This window comes from Pipistrellus hanaki (assembly GCF_964339955.1).
Source record: "Pipistrellus hanaki genome assembly, chromosome: 2".
Lineage (NCBI taxonomy): Eukaryota > Metazoa > Chordata > Mammalia > Chiroptera > Vespertilionidae > Pipistrellus > Pipistrellus hanaki.
Genome location: NC_140504.1, coordinates 72,265,018 through 72,287,702, shown reverse-complemented (window position 1 = coordinate 72,287,702; position 22,685 = coordinate 72,265,018). Strand labels below are relative to the sequence as shown.

The 22,685-nt window shown below is 42.9% G+C and overlaps 1 protein-coding gene across 10 annotated transcripts in view; it reads right to left on the bottom strand.

Moving 5' to 3' along the window:
* The window catches only part of ST3GAL6 (ST3 beta-galactoside alpha-2,3-sialyltransferase 6), an 80,249-nt gene that overhangs the window by 38,121 nt on the left and 19,443 nt on the right, over window positions 1-22,685 (bottom strand). For 7 of the 10 annotated variants that reach the window (XM_084875490.1, XM_084875495.1, XM_084875493.1 and 4 more), the window contains one exon: window positions 17,353-17,508. The gene's annotated coding sequence lies outside the window, so the exon portion shown is untranslated. Of the gene's footprint in view, window positions 1-13,263; window positions 13,742-17,352; window positions 17,509-17,621; window positions 17,642-22,685 lie in introns of those variants that run through there. The other 3 variants (XM_084875497.1, XM_084875498.1, XM_084875491.1) reach the window with 3 other exon arrangements.

The following is a 22,685-nucleotide window of genomic DNA, read 5'->3' as shown; positions in this document are numbered from 1 at the left end:
TATAATAAAGGCTGATTTTATCTAAAGTCTCATCAAGTTTTGTGGGTAATCTAAACATAATTGTTAAGAAATAATAAAATAGATTTAAGTAGAATAAAAGGCCTTTAAGTGATTGCTTTAGCAATAACTGTAGAAGGTTTACAAAAAGAAGCCTTCGAAGAAAATTATATTTAATGTGTGGTCAAGCTTGCCAAGATTAAAATGGATTTAATTAAGTAACAGAGTTTGGTTCTCTTTTTCTCAGTTAAAAAGATAAAGTTTTTGCTTGTTTGTTTGTTTTTTGGGTGTTTTTGTTTTGTTTTGTTTTGTTGGATTTGGGGTTTGCTCCTGATATTATAAAAAGTTTTCTGCTTAGAAAACAAGGAATCTATATTTTTGTAAAATAATTTTCTGGCCCAGCATGCTAAGTGGTTGAGCATCAACCTATGAACCAAGAGGTCATGGTTCAATTCCCAGTCTGGGCATACGTCCTGGTTGCAGGCTTGATTCCCAATGTGGGGCATTCAGGAGGCCGCCAATCAATGATACTCTCCCGTCATTGATGTTTCTATCTCTCTCTCTCCCTCTTCCTTCCTCTCTTAAATCAATACCAACATTTTAAAAATAAATAAAAATATAATTTTATTTGTTTTAAGTTGTTTTAATCAGGTCTTTGATTACTAAAGAAAATGGAATCTTCTCAATAGTAAAAGTTAACCTTTTGCATTTGAAATGCCCTGGATGACTTTCAGCAAAAGGCAGCAGCAGCAAAATCTGTAAAGATTATGGCACATACGAAGTCCACCCTGCTTCTGTAAAGATGCCCCCTCATTGCCAGATTTTGCTGTCCTGATGTCCTTGTAATATGGCAGCAATCTGCTCCTGAGTCAGGGAAGTTAAGATGGGCAGACAAGGGTTGTCCATCAAACGAATAGTCAGGACTACGGAAACCCGCCGGCTGGCCACTTGGTTCTCCCAGACTCCCTGGGAAACCCATGTCTCAGTGTTAGTGTTCCTTTGTTCACCCTAGTGCCTTTAAGCAGGGCTTAGTAATTCACCTGCAACTCCATCTACCTGGATGGCAATTACCATCCAACCATCCAGCAGATGCAGTTGGTACTGTTTTCCATTACATCCTTGTTGGATGTATATCTTCTGGATGGGTTGTAGCCTTTCCTTGCTGCAAGGCTGATGCCCTCACAGTGACAAAGAACTGGGAGAAAACGTGTTCCCACTGGGTCTGCCTTCCAGCTGCTCCCTCGCCCCACCGTGTGCCCTGGGATGGTGGCTCTGGACCTGCACCGTCTTCCTTCCCGACCTCTGTGAAGGGTGCTCATATTGATGAGCTAATGCTAACCTGTGAAGATCTGCTTTGCACAGAAAACTTTGCAGGCCTTCCTGAACCACCTACAGCAAGGAGGATGGGCAGGGAATATGCAGAAAATTCCAGGCCCAGGCGCTGCAGTAAAGTCCTTTAGTGTCATATGAGACCTGCATTGTCACAAAGTACTAGCCCAGTGGTCAGCAAACTCATTAGTCAACAGAGCCAAATATCAACAGTACGACGATTAAAATTTCTTCTGAGAGTCAAATTTTTTAAACTTAAACTTCTTCTAATGCCACATCTTCAAAACAGACTCGCTCAGGCTGTATTTTGTGGAAGAGCCACACTCAAGGGGCCAAAGAGCCACATGGAGCTCACGAGCTACAGTTTGCCAACCCTGGTACTAGCCTAATCTATCTGCCAAAAAAAAAAAAAAAAAAAAAAAAGTAAAAGAGAATTTTTGTGGAATTCTGGGGGACTGGTAAACATTTATGCCCCATGTAGCAGAATGCCTTCAACCATTATATTGTCTAGTTAAGTAGGGACATATGTGGGAATAGGGAGCCGAACAACAGGCTGACTTTGAGAAGATAAAAGTACTAGCCCAAGTCCCTGGAACGTCCCAGGCAGGATTGGAATCTGAGTTAGATGTTCAGTAACCCTAGAAGCATGGGCTGGGCATTCTGGCAAAAACAGCAAAAGGAAAGAGTGTCCCTTGGATTTGGGTCCCAATTATAGAAGGAACAGATATCAGATGTACCCCAATAGAACAGCAACTATTGACAGTGAATACAGTGCTCTTACCAAAGAGCAGCCGGTCAGCATAAGAACTTCCCTTGCCATTAAGGGCGGGCAGACAGACAACATCATTCTTGGAACGGGCTCTTTCATGGCTCAGACTCCCACATCCACTGAATGGCATGTTTACTGACAACAGAGTAGCACCGTCAAATAGTCCTCTGCCTTCAGAGATGCAGCAATTAGTAGGCCCTGTTCAATAGACAGACTCTCCAAATGCTCCCATTCCCATTCCTGAGTCAGCCCTGGCCATCTGCAATATAGGAAGTTCCAGCTGGAGCTTGGTAGGGCTCTAGGCAGGATAACCCTTCTACCAGGAAGGCAGTTACCATCCAACCATTCACCCATCCACCAACACTACCTGCGTGGAAACAGGAACAATGGCTGGATTAGGTGCTGTCTAGTTGGTAATCATGCATGAACCGTGACGGCTGATCCTGTATACTGACAGGTGGGTCATTTAAAGGAGTGCCTGAAAAGCTTAGACAATGACAATAAAGAAGAAGGTGGATAATGAGCAAACCTTTATGCGGACAAGAGATCTGGACTCACAAGAGGATGAAGCAGACCTTGTCTCCCATGTCCCTGCCTAGAAGGCATCCACACCTTGGTAACCAGGAATCAGATGCCTTGATACACTTTAGCAAGTGAGCCATCCGTTGGGTATACCGGAAGAGTGGGCATAGCAAAGAAGCAGGGTTGCCCTTAAAAATAGTGACCCGGTTGCCGAAACTGGTTTGGCTCAATGGATAGAGCGTTGGCTTGCGGACTGAAAGGTCCCGGGTTCAATTCTGGTCAAGGGCACATACCTTGGTTGCAGGCACATCCTCAGTGGGGGGTGTGCAAAAGGCAGCTAATCGATGATTCTCTCTCATCGATGTTTCTAACTCTCTATCCCTCTCTCTTCCTCTCTGTAAAAAATCAATAAAATATATATTTTAAAAAAATAAAAATAAAAAAAAATAGTGACCTGGTCAATAGAGTTATTGAATGGAGGTTCCATCTCCTATATCAGTGATTTTCAACCTTTTTCATCTCATGGCACACATAAACTAATTATTACAATTCTGTGGTGCAACAAAAAAATTTTTTTTTTTTTTTTTTTTTTTGCCAATCTGACAAAAAAAAAAAAAAATAAGTATAATTTTGATTCATACACACCGGATGATCCAACAAACTATGAAACAGAGCACCAGGCCCTGTGGCCCATGGACCTGGTACAGTGTCTGCAACGGGATGTTCCTGTTACTTCCCTGGGTGAGTCAGATTCTCCCCAGCCCTGCCTGTGTGGGGAGGAACTGCTCAGTGTCTGGAGGGATCCTGTTATCCTAACACAATGAGGAGCCAAGGAAGCATTATTGAAAGAGGGGAGAAGGTAGGAGTTCTGGTCTGACATGTTCCTCCCTATATTCACCTCCTCAGGCCAGGAAGCACCACCTCCCCTCACCCACAGGTGTACACAGCCTGGTCAGCTTCCAAAGACTGCGACCATATTAACATCTAAACACCGGGCCATAAGTGTCATTCTCACAGAGGAAGAAGATCTCCCAAATTCAAGTCCCTACTAAGTATTTTTCTTTCTTCTCTTAGACTTCTGCTGTTCTGGTGGCATCCAGTTTGTCTTCCAACAGCCTAAAACATGGTAAGTTTCCCTGAATAAACTCTATTAGTTACCAGCCTGGAGTGGCCACTCTGTATCTTTGGTCTTTCCCTGCCCTCCACGTAAGGGGGAAGTTTTCATTCTCAGGATTTTCCCCGGGGTCTGTGTGCACTAACACAAAGTCAGCTGTTCTCGTGGTACACAGTTAAAGGCATGGGTTCTGAGGAAGCCAAACTTGGCTCATGCTGGATGCTGCCTGTGCTGCATTCTTGGCCTGACAGGAAGATGCAGTTGGGTGTTGCTTTGGCAGAAAGCCCAGCATCCGCTGATGGCAAAGGGAACAAAGCCTGTGCCTCCCTTTGCACTTTGTTCCGTCTTCCTCACCCACTGTAATGCATGCTATCTTGATGTAATATAGGATATTTTTTTAAATGAACTTAAATTTATTTTAGTATTAAGCAAAAAATATTTTTTTAATTTATTATGCATAATATTGACTGGAGGAAAGGAAGCATGGTTCTGTTTATTGAGAAATCATTAGTAAAATCTAAGTGATGGAGAGAATTAAGGTTTGGGATTATCCGAGTCAAAGTTCAAGCCAGTGAGGTGCTTGGGATATTGGACACATCACTGAAGTGGCTAACCGATGGCTCAGACAGGCTAGATAGCCAGCCCAGAGACTGGCCCTCTTAATACGTGCAACAAATGTTAGCTTTCCTTCCCCCTCTTGTGCTGGATGAGCAGAAAACCGTCAAGGAACTGACCTCCAGCCTGGTTCTAAAAGGCAACTCACTGTGTACGTGAGAGAGGTGAAACTAGCAAACACTTTGGCCAGAGGCCATGAGCCACGCTTCATAATGACAAGATAGGACCGTCAGTGTGGACAGGGAGCTGATGTGGACTTGGCTTATCTCATGCCAAAGACTGAAGGCAAATTTTATTTTTCTGCCCATGGAGGTATCACCCAAATATGAATATAGGATATGTTTAAGGCTGTCTTGAAAGGCATTTTACCATGGGCCAAAACAGTCACCAAACAACTACTTAAATACTCAAATTAAATATTTAAGGCTCCACCCCAAATAACATCATTTATGCAAACATCCAACAAGGATGACACCAGTATCAGCAATTTTTTAAAGACATATTTACATCTAAATAAGATAGCATATGACATAGAGAAAAAGTTCAATATTTGCATTTCAATTTGTTTATCTGTACTTTGGGGAAATTTATATATTATTCCACAGGGCTCAGAAGTATGGGTAACCAACGTTTTCATTCACAAATGTGGTTTAGTTATAAACAAAGAAGAATGAGAGAATGTTCTTTTTTTCTTCAGAAAGTAAAATGAGCCTACTCTTTGAGGAGCTGCTGCGTACACCACCTAAAAAATTTAGGAAGCTTAGGCACTCTGTTGTATTTCACAGACAATTCAAAGCATCCAGATTCAAGTTGCAAAACAGACTGGACCAACCAGGATACCCCAGAGATAAACTATAGTTCCTGTTTGCTCACAGGAAAAATCTCCCAGATATAAACAAATTCTCTAATTATCCTACCTAATAAAAGAGTAATATGCAAATAACCATCACTCCACTCCACAAAGCCACGCCCACCAGCCAATCAGAGAGAGTATCCAAATAAACCCAACCAAGATGGCTACAGTCACAGAGAGCAGGAGGGAGGCATTTTCCTGGCAACGGAGGAAGCCAAGCTTTCTGCCTGCCTTTGCCAGCCTAAGCCTCCACTCAAGGCTACCAAGTTTCACTTACAGAAGGTAAATAAATCCAAACAGAAATGGCTGCCACCACTGAACAAGCAGGAAGTTTGGCTCTGCTCCAGGCTACAAAGTTTCAATTGTATAAGGTAAATATATCCCAGATACCTAGGCCTCCACTTGGGTCAGTGGGGGGCATGGCCAGCCTGCAAACCACCACAGGCCCCTCACTCAGGCTGCCCCACAACCCAAGGGAACCCCCACCCTGATCCAGGACACCCTTCAGAGCAAACCAGCTGGCCCCCACCCATGCACCAGGCCTCTATCCTATCTAATAAAAAAGTAATATGCATATTGACCATCACTCTAACACACAAGATGGCTGCCCCCATGTGGTCAAAGATCCTGCCCCGATGTGAACACAAGATGGCCAGCCGGGAGGGCAGTAGGAAGGGACCAGGCCTGCAAGGGAGGGCAGTTGTGGATGATCAGGCAAGCAGGGAAAGGCAGTTGGGAGGCACCAGGCCTGCAAGGGAGGGCAGTTGAGAGGAACTAGGCCTACAAGGGAGGGCAGTTAAAGGCGATCAACCTTGCAGGGGAGGGCAGTTAGGGGTGACCAGGCTGGCAGAGGAGAGAAGTTGGGGGCAAACAGGCTGGCAGGGAGCAGTTAGACATCATTCAGGCTGACATGGGAGTGGTTAGGCATTAATCAGGTTGGCAGAGGAGTGGTTAGGGGGTGATCAGGCTGGCAGGCAAAAGTGGTTAGGGTCAATCAGGAAGGCGAGCAGGCGAGCAGTTGGGAGCCATCAGTCCTGGATTGTGAGGTGTTAGGCCTGATCCCACCGGGCAGTCAGACATCCCTCGAAGGGTCCCAGATTGGAGAGGGTACAGGCTGGGCTTAGGAACAACCCCCCCCCACCCCCCCGCCCACATACCCCCATGCACAAATTTCGTGCACTGGGCCTCTAGTATTTTATAAATGGAAGGGTGATTTTGCTTTGAGCAAAAGTATTCAAAGGAAAACTAGTTAGAATACCTGTTTTTGTGTTGTGTTGTGTTTTTTGTTTGTTTGTTTCTGTTTTTTTAATTAATAGCCCTGGTCAGTGTTGCTCACTTGGTTAGGCATTATCCCATGCACTTAAAAGGTTCCAGGTTTGATTCCCAGTCAGGGCCAGGAGTCAGCAGGGCAAATGCCTGGGTTGCAGGTTTGATCCCCAGTAGGGGGCATGCAGGAGGCAGCCTATCGATGTTTTGCTCTTACATCGATGTTTCTCTCTCTTCCTCAAAATCAATTACAAGTCTTTTTCTTTTGTTATTATAAGGTCCTTCAATATAGCTTCATTTACCAAAACAAACAAGTTTTCCAGTTCTTGACACTAAACATGACAGATGCCAGCTTCTTGGCTGCAGCAGCTCCTGAGACCAGGTTCTCTAAGACACCCTTTACAGTTTATATCATAGAAGCCATTGTTCCTCTAAAGTGTGACTAGAGGCTCTCAAGGGAGAGTAGGACTTATTGGCAGAGATCAAATGTTTATTTCTTAAATTATATTTAATCCAACATATGAATAACCTATATCTGCAAAAGTGAGCTCAATCCTGGCAACAGTTTTTCCTTCTCTTTAAAAATAAAAGTATATTCTATTTTGTGCAGAGCTTTAAAACACTTGTATGTTTTATCCACTTCACTTGAGGGTCAAAACAAGCTTGGTAAGTGGGTGTGTGGGCATGACTTTAATGTGTGAGGGAACTGAAAGTTTCTGAAGTGAGCTGATCCAGGTCACACAGTCTGGGAGACAGAAATAGACTGACAGCCTGACCACTTGTGCTTCACAGCTCTATTCCTGGTGCCATCCTGTCTCTCAAAATAAAAGGCAGGAGGGGAACTCAAAAGAGAATTCTAATGTATAACTTCCTAACAGTGCTCCGCTGGCGGCTAGGGTTCCAAAAGGGTAAATTCAGATACTGGTGGAAGGGGAGGGGCCCAGGGCAGCATTCTCCAAACTGACATGGCAGGTGCCTGGGTCAGCACCAGCCGGGCTAGTCAACATTCCCTCCTTGTTCTGAATCCCCTCAAGTAAGTGCTTTGAAACAAGCACCTTCCGATCTGGTCCTTATGCCTGCTGAAGTGTGAGAAACGCTGCTCTGGGACATTAGAGCCGGGGAGGGAAAAAGGATTTACTCAAATACGAGACCACAGCAGGTATTAGAGTGGTTACCCCAATGGGCAGAAAGCTCCGAGAGCAGGACTGTCTGTCTTGTCTATCATTTTGCTTCCAGCACTTCTAACAATGCCTGCCACATAGAAGATAAGTAGGCAGTTGCTGAAGATAGTTGCAAATACTATAACTAGATGCTTTGGGTTAATATTTTACCAAAAATGCCCCATGAATAGTGGCAGATGAGAATCTTAAGATATATGAGTGCTTAGCATGTGATAAATGCTTGAGGCGTATTATCTCATGTAACCCCACAATTGTGAAGGGTGTGGTCCACTTACAGCTCTCGTTTTGGGGTGAGGAGACTGAAGCTCTGAGAGCAGCAGTCACTTTCCTGAGCTGATAAGCAACAGAACCAGGATCAAACCCTCATTTCCTAGAACAGAGCCAGGCCGCTCTCCCGATGTGAGTTTTTGTACAAATGCACAGCCTTCTGATACCAGACGAACATCACAGAATGTTTCTCTAATTCATCTATCCCATCAGCTCCCTGAGCAGAATCAATTCTCGGGGTTGGTGAAATGGAAAGCTTATAGTCATAAACTGTGCTAAAATAAAACCCAATTACTCCTCCCCACGTTTTTCCCAATCCCATTCCTCTGGAATTTAGCAAATCCATTAATTGGTTTTCTCCACGGTTCTGTTGAATGTCCTAGACCAGTGGTTCTCAAACTATAGTATGCATAAGAATAAATTAGAGGGTGCCTGGTTCAATCCATGCATACGCCTGAGTCCCATGGCAACCATGAGAGCATTCCTTATAAAAGCAAACAAAAAAAAAAATAGCCTATAAAATGTCACTTGAAAATGGCCTTATGTTTAGGCCCTCCTAATGCTTCTTTCAACAACTACTAGGACAGTGGTTGGCAACTGCAGCTCTTTGGCCCCTTGACTGTGGCTCTTCCACAAAATACCACAGCCTGGGCAAGTCTATTTTAAAGAAGTGGCGTTAGAAGTAGTTTAAGTTTAAAAAATTTGGCCCTCAAAGGAAATTTCAATCATTGTACTGTTGATATTTGGCTGTGTTAACTAATGAGTTTGCTGACCACTGTACTAGGAAAAGGGTATATTCCGCAATACATCAGAAAGCATTGTTCTATTCAAATATAGAAACCCTGCGGGCATCTCAATATCATGCAACACCAAGGAAGAAAAGCCCCTCAGTTTCACGCTCCACGAAGCTGAGCATGTATGTACACACAGACCCAGCAGACCTGGCCTCTCTGTGCCAGTTTCCCCTAGACCTGGTTACGGGCGCTTCCTGATGCCCACATGCAATCTCGGCCCCACTTCCAGCTCTGGGACTGATCCTGGCCCAAGAAAGGGAGCCTGAGAGCCCTCAAGTAGCTACTCAACAGGTTGGTCAGGTTCCTGCTGACTCCACACTGACTGTGGACATACCTGCTGGACCCGGGCTGTCCAGGTCCCTAACCTAGAGCATCCTTCTTCAGTCTGCATTCCTCTCCTTCAGCTTCCCAGCAGCTCTGCAGCCGAACTTCAAATCTGTTAGTAAGATCCAAAACCATGTCCTCATCCACTCTGTGCCCATAGGCTCTCTGCTTCCTCAGTGACAGATGTCCTGCTCTCCTGATGCTGTCTCCTCTCACACCCAAATGCACTGCTGCTCAGCAGCAATACCCAGTAACTTGAAAAGTTGTGCACACTAGAAAAGGATGTGCCCTCCGTTTTCACATGGCCCCTTGGCCACATCATCTTGGCATGGGCAGGATTTCAGCCACAGCTTTCCCCTTAGCCAGGTTGCCCTCTCCACCACCTTACCAGATGGCCTGCTGACAGCCTATGTCCATCCGGCCCTGGGAGGGGGCCTTCTCCATTCAGGTCTCCATCAGCTCACAATGACCTCTCCCCAAGACTGTCAGAATTTGGCCAACAGAGCCTACATCCTGCCCTCCTTCCTCTTTGTATTTATGACTCGGTTTATGACTGGTCTCTGCAATCACACGCCCACGGGAGCATTCTCTCCAGCTCTAGCTGTGCATGAATGTCTAGATTCTGGTCCAGCCCTGTGGGTGCCCTAAGCCCCCCAGACCTAGCCATCTTCATACAGACAAGCCTTAAGGGAGACACAAAGGGCCCAGCATGACAGACATAAAGGCCTCGGTCCTCCTTCACTCATTTACCACCCCTCCTTTAGGTGTAGGCCTTATTACTAATTGGATGATCCAATGTGCCCATGACCTCTTTTCCATTCCTAGGACCTCCACCCTCTGGTGCTGATGGTCCTGTGAATAGTGGCATGGGCCATTTAGTGCTTCCTAAATGCCTAGCACCACAATAAGCCCTTTGAGCACACAGTGATGACAGCAGGGATACTACAGCCTCAGGCTGAAGATGCTCCATTCCCAGAGCAGGGACCAGAACTCTAGCTCAGACCTGTCTGGGTTTTTGTGGGGGTTTTTTAATTGTACGCTGTAGGAAATGATAATTACTGTATTTTTAAACTATGACATAATGAATTTAATATATTCACTTAATAACTTTTTAAAATATATTTTATTGATTTTTTTTATAGAGAGGAAGGGAGAGTGATAGAAAGCTAGAAACACTGATGAGAGAGAAATATCGATCAGCTGACTCCTGCACACCTCCCACTGGGGATGTGCCCACAACCAATGTACGTGTCCTTGACCGGAATCAAATCTGTGACCTTTCAGTCCACAGGCTGAAGTTCTATCCACTGAGCCAAACCGGTTTCAGCACTTAATAACTTTTTGAAGTAAAGCAAGAGAATATGTGTTAAATGGATGCATTTATTAAAATACACTTACTTAGACATATTATAATATGAAAAACTGTTCATTTCACAATAAAAGAGAGAAATCTTAGTGAATGGGTACTCTAGTTAAAGGGATTTTGCTAGAAGAACCTGAAAATGCTCAATAGGGCATATATAAAGAATAAAATAGCACATATAAAATTAATATGTGATATTACTGGAAAAGCTAAATTTAAATATGAGGTGTTGAGCTACTGCTATTTGATAAAAATTAAGGGGGGGGAGATTCTGACATTGCTGAGTAAATAGAAAATTATAAGTTGATTTATGTGCCCCTCCCTCACCCAAAAAAACTATTTGTATAATATCAACTAATTGGACCAACTGTACACATTGACTGGTTTCTAAATACATTATTATTTTTCTTTCTGCAAGGCAGAAAAACATATATAATTAATTTACTTTCTCTTCTCTTCCCCCAGTTCTGCTAATACAATGATAGGCAGCTAGTGTCTGTACACATACACATACACCTTCTCTTTCAGTGTTTGAAGAAAGCCAGTGCTTTTACTAGACTTTCATAGACAGATATGTTCATCTGATTGAAGCTAAGCTGTCACTGTCAAAGCAGATGACTGAATCTTCCCCCTGAAAACTGGATGTGCTCACAGCAAAGAATACAAAAAAAAAAAAAAAAAAAAAAAATGTTTCAACAGAATTTTTTCTTTAAGTAGCACAGTGGGACACACTCAAATCATTCAACTAATAGCATACTATTCTGGATGCTAAAAATAAAGTGAAGTTCCTGTTTTCGAGATATCTCCCTTTAGATTCAAATACATTGAAAATACACAAAGAAGTTTTTAAGGGAACTTCTGTTCTTATTGTTTCTTCATATTTTCTCCTAGAGGCAATATTTCCTCAATTACCCACTAATAAGATAGCCTCTAAGGAGTATCAGATATCCTTAACAGGTTAATGATTATGGCCAGTTTTTCAATTAACTTTACTGAGATAAAAATTTTCTATAATAAAATTAGCCACTTTTAAGTGTACAACCTGATGAGTTTTGACAATTGCATACGATCATGTAACAACGATCAGAATCATACTTAACATTTCCCTCACCCCAAAAGTTCCTCTTTGTAATCATCTCCTTTCCCCCCAGTTCCTGTCTCTTGATCTGTTTATCACTGTGGTTTTTGCTTTTTCTAAAAGTTCATATAAATGTTTTTCTGGCTTATTTCAATTAGTATAATTGGAAAAAAAATGTCCCCATTGTTGCTTCAACAAGAAATTCATTCCTTTTTATTGCTAAGTAATAGTCCACTGTGTGGCTTTACCATAACTTATCAATTCACCAGCTAATAGACATTTGTTAGTTTTTTCAGTTTTTGGTTACTGTAAATAAAGCTACATTGGCCAGTCTTTGGGTGGGCATATATCTTCATGGGTCATTTGGTAAATGTATATTTAAGTTTATATGAAATTTTTATATTGCATTCGGATGCCTATTTCTAAACAACAGATTTGCTTCAATCTCTCAGTTAAAAGGAAAAAGCCCTACCTATAACGATTCAAATTACTGACATAATCAAAAACCACATACCCCTGGCAGAGGTAAGAAATGATCCATCTGTTGATATCTATTGCTATCTAGCCCTCATTATGCACATGTACTCATCTGCTTCAGGATATGGGGAACAGAGTCCAGTCTGGCGAGGGAGCCAAGTTACAGTTTCAGACCGAGTATGATTATCTTGTGAGAAGAAAAGCTAAATATTGCAAACCGTGCTACTCCAGGTGTGGTCCATTGACAGTAACATTGGCATCACCTGGGAGCTTGACAGACGTGCGAATCTCCACTCCACCCCTTTATCTGCTGAGTCAAACCTGCATTTTAAGGAGATCCCCAGGTGATGGGTGTGTCCGAGGACCTCCGCTGGAGGTCCCAGGGGAAAGGAATGATGTGCCACTGAGCGGATCAGGGCTTCACCACAAATAGTTTTTTAGAAGAACTGGAGATTGTTCTAAATCCCATGCTATCTTTTTTAAAAGTCCTTTGGGCTTGACCTTTTAAGATTTCCAATCAACAGAATTTTCTTGGAAGACACTAGTGAGACTCTCAGAAAAGCCACTTTCGCCATCTAAGGGCTGAGTTTTCTTTGTAGATTCCTTAGTCATTTTCATTTCTGTCTTGTTTTCAGTCTTATCCTCCCATTTACGACCAGTATCACTGTGACACTATACTGGTATTTTTGAGAGGAAACACAGAAGTGAGCAACATTAGGCTTCTAGGTGCTCATATGGAAACAATACTAATTAGTAAGAATACACGAGCCCTAACCGGTTTGGCTCAGGGGATAGAGCATCAGCCTGCAGACTCAAAGGTCCAAGGTTCAATTCCGGCCGAGGGCATGTACCTTAGTTGCGGGCACATACCCAGTAGGGGTGTGCAGGAGGCAGCTGATAGATGTTTCTCTCTCATCGATGTTTCTAACTCTCTATCCTTTTTGCCTTTCTCTCTGTAAAAAAAATCAATAAAATATATATTTTAAAAATAAGAATAAACTCTGTGTTTCAACCGTAGACCTACTTTGGCCCACCCCTGTAGAGGACGCCTCTCAGAGTGTGTCTGCAGGACACCTTCCCTCTCTGCATCGCCTTCGGACTTGCCTAGCAGTGCCAGCCCGTCACCAGCCACACCCTGACACCAACATTTCCAACGACTGCTGTTCACTATGTGGACCCCAGAATTAACAGACCCCAGAGCTGGAAAGACTGCAAGTGCTCAGGCCATTTAAACCGAGCAAGGTCTTCCTTAAGTCACCACAGTCCAGAACAGGCAGCCAAGCTTCAGAAGAATTTAACCTTGCCAAAGGTTACCTCACTTCGAACAGCGGTGTCAGCGGCACAGGAGAGCATTTTCCCGCGGATCCTCCTCCAGAGCGACGCCTGCCTCCTCATGGCTGCGCGGTAACAGCCTGCTCATTTGTGTTTCATTCCGGGCCTCTGTGAGCCCAGTGGCTTTCCCTTCCGGATGCCCCTCCCTTGCGTGGCCCCGCACGGCCTGGGCCCCACCCCTCCAGCTTCTCCGCCTGAGCTTCTAGGTCTCCTCTTCCCCCTCAGCACAGCCTAAACACAGGTGTCCTCAAACTCTCATCTTATCCCTGTTTCCTCAACCCTCGTTCTCACTGCTTCTCAGCTACCAGCAATCGTCTCTAATCTCACTTCCTTTTAAGCCAGCCCGCACGCTGCAACTGGCAGGAGCTCGGAAAGCCCAGCTCTCGCTGTGTCATCTCCGGTGGCTTTCACTTTCTGCCACATCAACTAAAACCCCTGAGCCTGGCACTGCAGACGTCTGTGAGTTAGTGCTTTCATCTTCTCATCCTCTTTTTTTTTTTTAAATATATTTTATTTTTTTTTACAGAGAGGAAGGGAGAGAGATAGAGAGCCAGAAACGTCGATGAGAGAGAAACATTGACCAGCCGCCTCTTGCACATCCCCGGGATGTGCCCGCAGCCAACATACATGCCCTTGACTGGAATCGAACCCACGACTGATTCCGCAGACTGACGCTCTACCACTGAGCCAAACCGGTTTCGGCTCATCCTCTTCTTTGCTCAGTTTCTCCTTTGTAAGAAGCAGCATGATGAGGTGTTAAGGTTGCCCACCGGCTATCAGCCCTCCTAGGTTTGAGTCTCAGCTCTACCGCGGTACAACCCTGGGAGGTTGCTTCCCCTCTTTATGCCTCAGTTGCCTCTCCTGTGAAAGAGGAATAATGGTGCTACCTAATAGGGCTGTTGTAAGTAGTACGTGTAAAGCACTCAGGTCCATGTTTGGTACATGGTAAGGGCTCTCATGATCTTGTTTTAATTCTTCTATTAAAACAAAGGAAGTAAAACATAAAATAAAAAAATAAAATAAAGTAAAACTAAGGAAGTATTAGCTGCCCATACACCAAGCCTCACTAAAAAACATCCTTCATCACATGTGGGAAAGACCCTACAGAATGCATGGCATGGTGTGAATAACAGCTTCCAAGCACTGAGCTGCCACTACAGTGCGGGCTTTCATTCTGCACATGCATTTCAACATTTCAAAGTATCTGTGAGGGGATACGTGGAAATGTTACTCATTTTCTTCTGAATATAAAATGAAAGGCACTCAAGTTAGTAATAATTCACTCGCAAAACTCGTCTCAGAATTAGACTATTTCTGGCTCTAGAAGCCACACCCTTTTATGCTTTTCATAATAAAAGTGTTCTGGATCTTCATACAAACAAACAAATAACCCAGGTTTGTAATCAGCATATCAAATTGAAGCAAGAAATAAAATCCAGAACTCTACAAATAATCTGACTTGAAGAAGAGGTTTTATCTTTCACTCTTATTTGGATCCATTATGTTGAGAAGGATTCAAATACTATGTTCTGGGCTCAGAAGCAAATCCCAGGGTGAGTGAGCCAATGTCTAACAAGGTAAGGAGAGCTGGGTGTTCACTGGCCCTGGACTAGAGAATGGGGGCAGGAGAATAACTACTGCCATGCAAGACAAGGAAAAGAGTGTAAATTTTCTGAACACCATGTGACAGAACTATTTGAGATGCTTTAAATGTGTAATTATTTTAATCCTCAAAACCACCCTTTAAGAAAGGCACTAGTTGTCATCCCTACCATACGGATGAAGACACTAAAGCCCAGAGAAGTTATAACGAACCTAAGAACACCCAAGAAGTAAGCGGCTGGGATTTGATCCAGCACACACCAGAACCCATGCTTGTCACCATCCTATATAATAAAAGGCTAATATGCAAATAGACCCAACAGTGGAACAACTGGTTGCTATGATATGCACTGACCACCAGGGTGCAGATGCTCAATAGCTGCCCCTGGTGGTCAGTGTGCTCCCACAAGGGGAGCTCAGCTCAGCCAGAAGCCGGAAGCTCATGACTAACAAGCGCAGTGGCAGTGGTGGCAGCCTCTCTCACCTCCATGGCAGTGCTAAGGATGTCCAACTGAGCAGGCCTAAGCCATCCATCAGACATCTCTTGGACTGCAAGAGGGCACAGGTAGATACAGGCCGGGGTGAGGGACTGAGTGCACAATTTTTGTGCACCAGGCCCCTAGTCTTATCTAATAAAGAGAATATGCAAATTGACCATCACAGTATAACAGTCAAGATGGCTGAGTCCACAGCAGAGGCCAAGTTCTGATAATGAGCTTTAATGAGCAATCAGCAGGGACCTGAGGCTGTGCCTCCCGCCTGGTGGGGCTTGACAGGGACCTCAGGCCATGCCCCCAACCCCAGCACCAGGCTGGAGGACTTGAGGCCGTGCCCCTTGCCCCATTGCCAAGCCAGGGGACTGAAGGCTGAGCCCCCTGCCATGCAGGGCTTCCTGGGGAACCTCAGGCCACTCCCCTACCCATGGGGCTTGACGGAGTGCATCAAGGTGCACCCCCTGCCCAGTGGGGCTTGAGAGGCATCTCAATGTGTGTCCCCTGTCCCAACCTGGGCCAGGGGACCTCAGGCCATGCACCCTGCCCGGAGACCTGAGGCTGTGCTCCCCACCCTACAAGGCCTGACCGGGACCCTGAGGTTATGCCCCCATCCAGCAGGGCTTGATGGAGGACCTGAGGCTGTATCCCCTGCTCAGCAGGGCTTGACAAGGGTGGGGCCGGCTGGGTCTTGATCTCACCAATGGGGTAGGGCCAGCTGAGTCTGTGTCTCACGTGGTTTTGAGGTGCTGTGGGTGGGCAGGGACTTGACTCTGGGTCCCGCAGTACACCCCAGACTCTGACAGGAGGTTTTCATATACATTTTTACTAATTTTCTTTCATCTCTGACACTTCTATTATAGAGAAAGGGCAAATAGCAATATTAAAATACTTCCTCTAATTAATCCCCTTTTAATGTGCACAAATTTCATGCACCGGGCCACTAGTTATGCTAGAAAGATTAAAAATATTTCCATGTTCTTGATGCCAGGAGATGGAATGGCTGGCAGGAAAGGCAGTTTCACAAATCACCAAGATGATTTCAGCCCCAGTTCACTACAGTAAAATGCTTCTGGCAGTGAGAAAGCTGAAGACCCAGCCCTCCCTCCATCCTGGTTCAGTCTTAGGAGAAACCACTCATGAATAATTTTGGTTTGAAAAACGGAGAGATGAAGAGAATCTCCAGAACTAAATCCCAAAATCATTATAAATGTCCACATTCGCCAGTACCACTGACGCATCAAGTTCTCAGTCAGTAAGTACCCTTCCTAAAAGGATTTTCAAATGAAACAAATCTGCCACTAGATTAACTGTTCTCTGATGAATCTTAACAAACCAGAAAGACTCTATGGATTCATGGATAAAACACTGTGCTAATTCCTGGTGGACATTTGAGCTTCAGAGCCTTCTCAGAATGTTTGTAAGATGAGGTTCCAGGAATACTAAGGAAAATATGCCCAAAAATCACATTAAGGGACTTTAATAAACTTATTATGAATTGTAGTCTTTAAAGATAGAGAGATAATTCAAGGTCATCCTATTGAGAAAACAAGGCACAGAGTGGTTAAGCATCTGGCCCAAAGCCACACAGCTTGTTAACAGCAGTTTCTACAATAGTTGTGATGCATGTAATGTTATAGTTTCAACTTCAGAGTTTTCTTACTTTTTTACTTCCAGATTGGTTTAAAACATCCCCAAGGAAGACCCCTTCATTATTGAGAATAAAAGTAGTATTTAAAACTTCCCTAGCTCAACTTTGGGGTATGCTGAAGAGACACTGGTTATATTAACATGAGACACTGGCCTCGTTTAGACTCATAAGAGGTAAGTTAATAGGCAAGCCTACCTATACAAAGCAGGGGCTATTTTAAAGTCACCTGCTAGAGATGGAAACATTGTCTCATTGCACAAGAACGTTTCCACTGTTCAAACTCCCATCTGAAAAGTCCGAGCCAGCGGCAGTGTTGCCTTTGCTTACCTGCACTCTTAAGGAATCCGTTTCCCACAGGCCCTCTGGTCCTTCCGGTGGAGAATGCGGGAAGGCTGCTGGAGCTTCAGGCGGCTGTCTGCCCAATCGCCGTACCACCAGCAATTTTCCAAGACAAAGGCTGCACTGCTCCTTCAGGTGTGAGTCCTGAAATGAAACACAAAGGTGGCATGTGTGTAAGAATGGCTCGTTACCTGAGACCATCTTTAATCCATTAAGGACTTTTTAATGAAGATTATTTTAGCAAGCTCACTCCTGACCTGTCCCCAGAATACTTGACAGGATGATGAAATTGCCAAAAATAAAAAATAAAAGTAAATAAACCCAACAGCACACCCGGCAGCACCTATGGCATTTCTGTCGTTCATGTCTGGTTATCCACAGGATCCAGCTCCGTCTTCTTGAAAAAAAAAAAATAACATGTCCAGCTCAATTAACCCAAAGCAGCCTGGGAATGAAAGGCCCATCTGTCTCATTTTCCAGCTTCTCTCCGCACACACACACAGCTTTATTGTTCCATGCGAAGGTGAGAGAAGGAGCTGTGGCTCTGAAAACCCTCTGAAGAGGGATTGGGAAGGAGAGCGGGGAATGAGGAGGAGGTAAGAGGAGTAAAAACAGCAGGAAGAAATGAGGGGAAAGAAAGTGAGAGGGAATTGGTAAAAACAGCAGCTAGTTTAAGAATGTGCTGTGGCCACTTTCTCAAAAAAATATTTTTAAAAAGAATCTTAAAATACTCCTGTTGTAGCTTTTCTTACATTGTTTCAGCTTTTCTTACATAACCCCGATACAAAAAAAAGCTGCAGCCCGGTACTTCCTGTTTAGTAGAAAATGTTATTTTTTTTAAAAGATATATTGATAAAAAAAAAATGTGCAAACCTACAAAAATATGCCACATACTTTATTTCAGAAGCCACCCATGAACTCTAATGTCCTACAGATAGACATAGGAATGCTTTATTATGAAATTCACATAGTAATATGAAAAAAAATGATGAGATTCTACCAAGCAAGGAAAGAAAGATTTTAAAAGCCGAGTACTCTAAGGTTATTTCTGCGTGTTCGATGCGCGTGCGAACACATTGCTGAAAGCCATTAGAGAACAATGAAATCAGGTGATGTGCTGAGTTGTGGATTAGAGATAATTTTTTTCTTAAAAGTTTTTTATTAAAAATGTTTTCTTTAATCTTAATATAGAATGCAATTCTTAAGACTAAAATCTTAAATCTTAAAATGTAGAGAGACAGAAAATGCTTATTTTCATATGTTCCTGCATGCCTTTCATTTCTGAAGTGCTAAGTAATTGGCACATTTACAAATTAGAAGGCAGGCAGTGGCACTCTTTAGTGGCTATTATTGTAATAGAAGTCTCCTCCATGAGACAGAATTGTGAATTTAAGGAAATTATGGATAATGATAAGTTTGTGCCTCAACAGCATTCTCCCTGAATGTATAGACATACAGCTCCTGAGTTTCTATCATCTCGTATCCACTACTACTTATTACTAGCTGATGTAAAGGTGCAATCACAATACTGAAGTTGAAAGGGCCCTTTAAGATTTTCTAGTCTACATAAGTGAGTAAAGAAACCTTGATGTTATAACAGGAACAACTGGGGAAATGGGAATTTAATTATACCTGGAAAAGCTTAAATAAAGGGAAGAAATAAGAGAGCCCATTTTTGTGTTTAAAGCTATTTTAAAAAATATATTTTATTGATTTTTTACAGAGAAGAAGGGAGAAGGATAGTTAGAAACATCGATGAGAGAGAAACATCGATCAGCTGCCTCCTGCACACCTCCTACTGGGGATGTGCCCGCAACCAAGGTACATGCCCTTGACAGGAATCAAACCTGGGACCTCTCAGGAGCCAAACCCGTTAGGGCCCATTCTTGTGTTCAGATGACGTTCCTCAAGAAGAGGCATTGGCCAGGCTCTGAGATTACCAGTGGGTAAGCCATGTCCCTTGAATGTAACATTCAAAGAGTCAGGTTTGAGTTTGGTACGGAAGAACCTGCTAATGAGAAGGCTAACCCCTATTTTGTAAAACTACTGTTTGAAATTCTCTGCTATTTAGATATCCCTTATTCTGTCAAGTCAACTCTGCTATTTTTTAGACAAGTCTCCTATTCTGGAAAAAATAACTTTGCTTTCTAGCCTGCTTTAGCCTGCTTGAATAATAAGGAAGATAAACTTAGTTGTCTGACCTTTTAGGCCAGAGACTAGATGTGCCCATACTCTCAAAACCATGCCAGATGTATTTTTTAATTGGATAGAACGGTGTTGTTTTTGAGGCCACAAGCTTCCAGCGAGATAACCACTAAGCACACATAGGGCTGGCACTTTAATAAAAAGAAAAATTCTGCTTGTTGCTCTGCCTAAAATTTGAATTCATTTTTCTCTAAGTTCACTGGTGTATATTAAAGTGTAACTCCAAACTCTAAGCGTTGCTTGTTTTTCCCCCCTAGTCTTCTGCAACACTAATATTTAGGTTGCCTAAAGATACTGCATGCTGCATTGCTGGATAAGGAGTCACTTGTTACTAAAGATATGCTGTTCTAAAAGCCACTGGGGCTCTGGCTAGTGTGGCTCAGGTGGTTGGAGCGTCATCCTGTGCACTGGAAGGTTGCTGGTTCGATTCCCTGTCAGAGTACATACCAACGTTGCAGATTCAATCCCCAGTTGGGGTATGTACAGGAGGAACCAATCAATGTTTCTCTCATGCATCAATGTTTCTCTTTGTTCCTTCCCCCTCTCTAAAATCAGTAAAACATATCCTCAAGTAAGAATTAAAAAAACAACACTTGGGGATTTACCAGTGCTTACTAAACTTTAATGTTCATTGGCATCACTTGAGCATCTTGTTAAACTTCTGATTCTGGCCCTACCTGGTGGTTCAATGGTTAAAGCAGCTGCCCACAGTGGCACATTTGATTCCAGTAGAGGGCACTACCTCAGTTCAGGCTTGACCCCCAGCCCCGGTCTGGGTGCATGCAGGAGGCAACCAAAGGATGTTTCTCTTTCACATCAATGTTTCTCTCTGTGTGTCTCTTCCACTCTCTGTAAATATCAATGGGGGGAAAAATAACCTTGGGTGAGGATTAACTAACTATCTAAATTAATTAATTAATTAATTCCGATTCTGATTCAGTAGGTTTGGGAAGTGCCTGGGAACCTGCATTTCTAGCAAGCTCCCAGGCGATGCCAGTGCTGTGGGTCAAGACTGTGGATCAGTCAATAATGCAGCTTAATTACAAGCATTAAAACGTTATTGAAACCAGTGTTTCCCAAAGCATACAAAGCCTTCTGGCCACATGATTTCAAAAGTCCTCCTGATTATCCCTGATGTCTGGGCAGGTGTTTAATAAATAAGTGGTTATAAGCAGGGTTTTATGAGTCCACACATTCAAATCTCCAAAAAAGAGATGGTATCTTGGTATCTTGCAGTACACACTAGGTCAGGGGTCTTCAAACTACGGCCCAAGGGCCACATGCGGTCCGCAGAGGAGTCTGATCTGGCCCACCAGGTTTTTTGGGCAGTGAGCGCAGCCGAGGTGTTACAGTAGGAATTAGTAGTTCATATAGTCCAGCCCTCCAGCTCTCTGAGGGACCGTGATCTGGCCCCCACTTTAAAAAGTTTGAGGACCCCTGCACTAGGTCATACTTCTGAGCAATAACCAATTTTGCACAATTCTAAGGAAGAGATATTTTGCCTCCTTTTTTTAAAAAAATGATGCTTTTACTCCAAACTTGGCATATAAATAAGCATGTTCTGATGAATAAATGAATGAACGAATATATGCATTCAAAAATGCAATTATTTATGATGTCAGTATACTACAGTTAATGAGAAATAGGATGTAAGAAAATGTGGCTACAAAGTAATTTTTCCCAGTGATCTGAGGAGGAAGGGAAAGTCTCCCAAAGCTATAATTTATAGAGTTCTTTATCAATGTAGAGCCTTGCATTACTTTTCTAACCCTGGAATTTCACCTCCCTAGCACCCTTCTGAGTCATACAAATTCCTTCAATGAACAGAAAACCCCCATTTCTTGCTGGCTCTCCTCTCTCAGTTAATAAATTCCTGCTTGCAATCAGTTCAAAATCCCATGTAATTTCTTTCCTGGATAAATATGCTAATATCTGAACACAAAGATTTCCCTCCCAGAGAAAATAAACATACAACTAAAGGGAACTAGTTTCCTGCCTTTGCTCCAACTCTGAAGGCCTCCCTTCCACTGGGTTTACTGTTTTCGTTTGCTTGAAAGTAAAGAGCGTTGTACCGATACGCCAAAGTTGTGAGGTCGGTCCCAGTCAGGGCACATACAAGAATCAGCCAAAGAATGCATGGATGGGTGGAGCGATAAATTGTCCTCTTCCTCTCCCTCTCTAAAGTTAAAAATTAATAAATTATGTATTCTTAAAGTTGTAACATTCTATTTGACTTACAAAAGCCCCTTTTTAAAGTCCTGATTACTTCACTTCATTCTGATTGAGCCTAGCTTATTCTGATTCCTGGGAAGTATCATCTTCTGTTAGTCCCTCTCTTGCTATTTTATTTTTTTATTTTTTTTTAAATATATTTTATTGATTTTGTACAGAGAGGAACGGAGAGAGAGATAGAGAGTTAGAAACATCGATGAGAGAGAGTCATCGAACAGTTGCCTCTTGCACACCCTCTACTGGGGATATGCCCGCAACCAAGGTACATGCCCTTGACCAGAATCGAACCCGGGTCCCGTCAGTCCCCAAGCTGACGCTCTATCCATTGAGCTAAACCGGTTTCGGCATCTCTTGCTATTTTAAAAAGAAAAAAAAGCGTGAGTTAAGTGGGGTGCAAAATATCAGATAACCTGTTAACCGGGGAATTCCCTTTTTAATTGCGCAACATATAACGGGCGCGTACTCTTTCACTAGGACGTGTCAGTACGTCATGCCCAGAGGATGTAATTTCATATTATTATTTTTTTTATTTATACTTAAAATAAATGAAAAGACTATGAAATATATATTTTTTCATTTATTTATATATAAAGCAGAAAGGAAAATACAAAATTACAAACAAATAGAAAAGAATACCAACAAAAAAATGGAAACATCCAATTAAAAAATTATAAATTTTACAATTATAAAGATTACAAAAAATATATATTTTTTATTTCCATACACAATAAAAAATATAAAAAAGTTAACAGTTACAGAACAATAAACAAAAGCACACAAATAAAATAGAAATATTGAGTTTAAAAAATTAAAATATAGATATAAAAATTCAAAACTCAACTTCCGTGTGATATATTTTAAAACAATTGTTGATACAGCCAAAA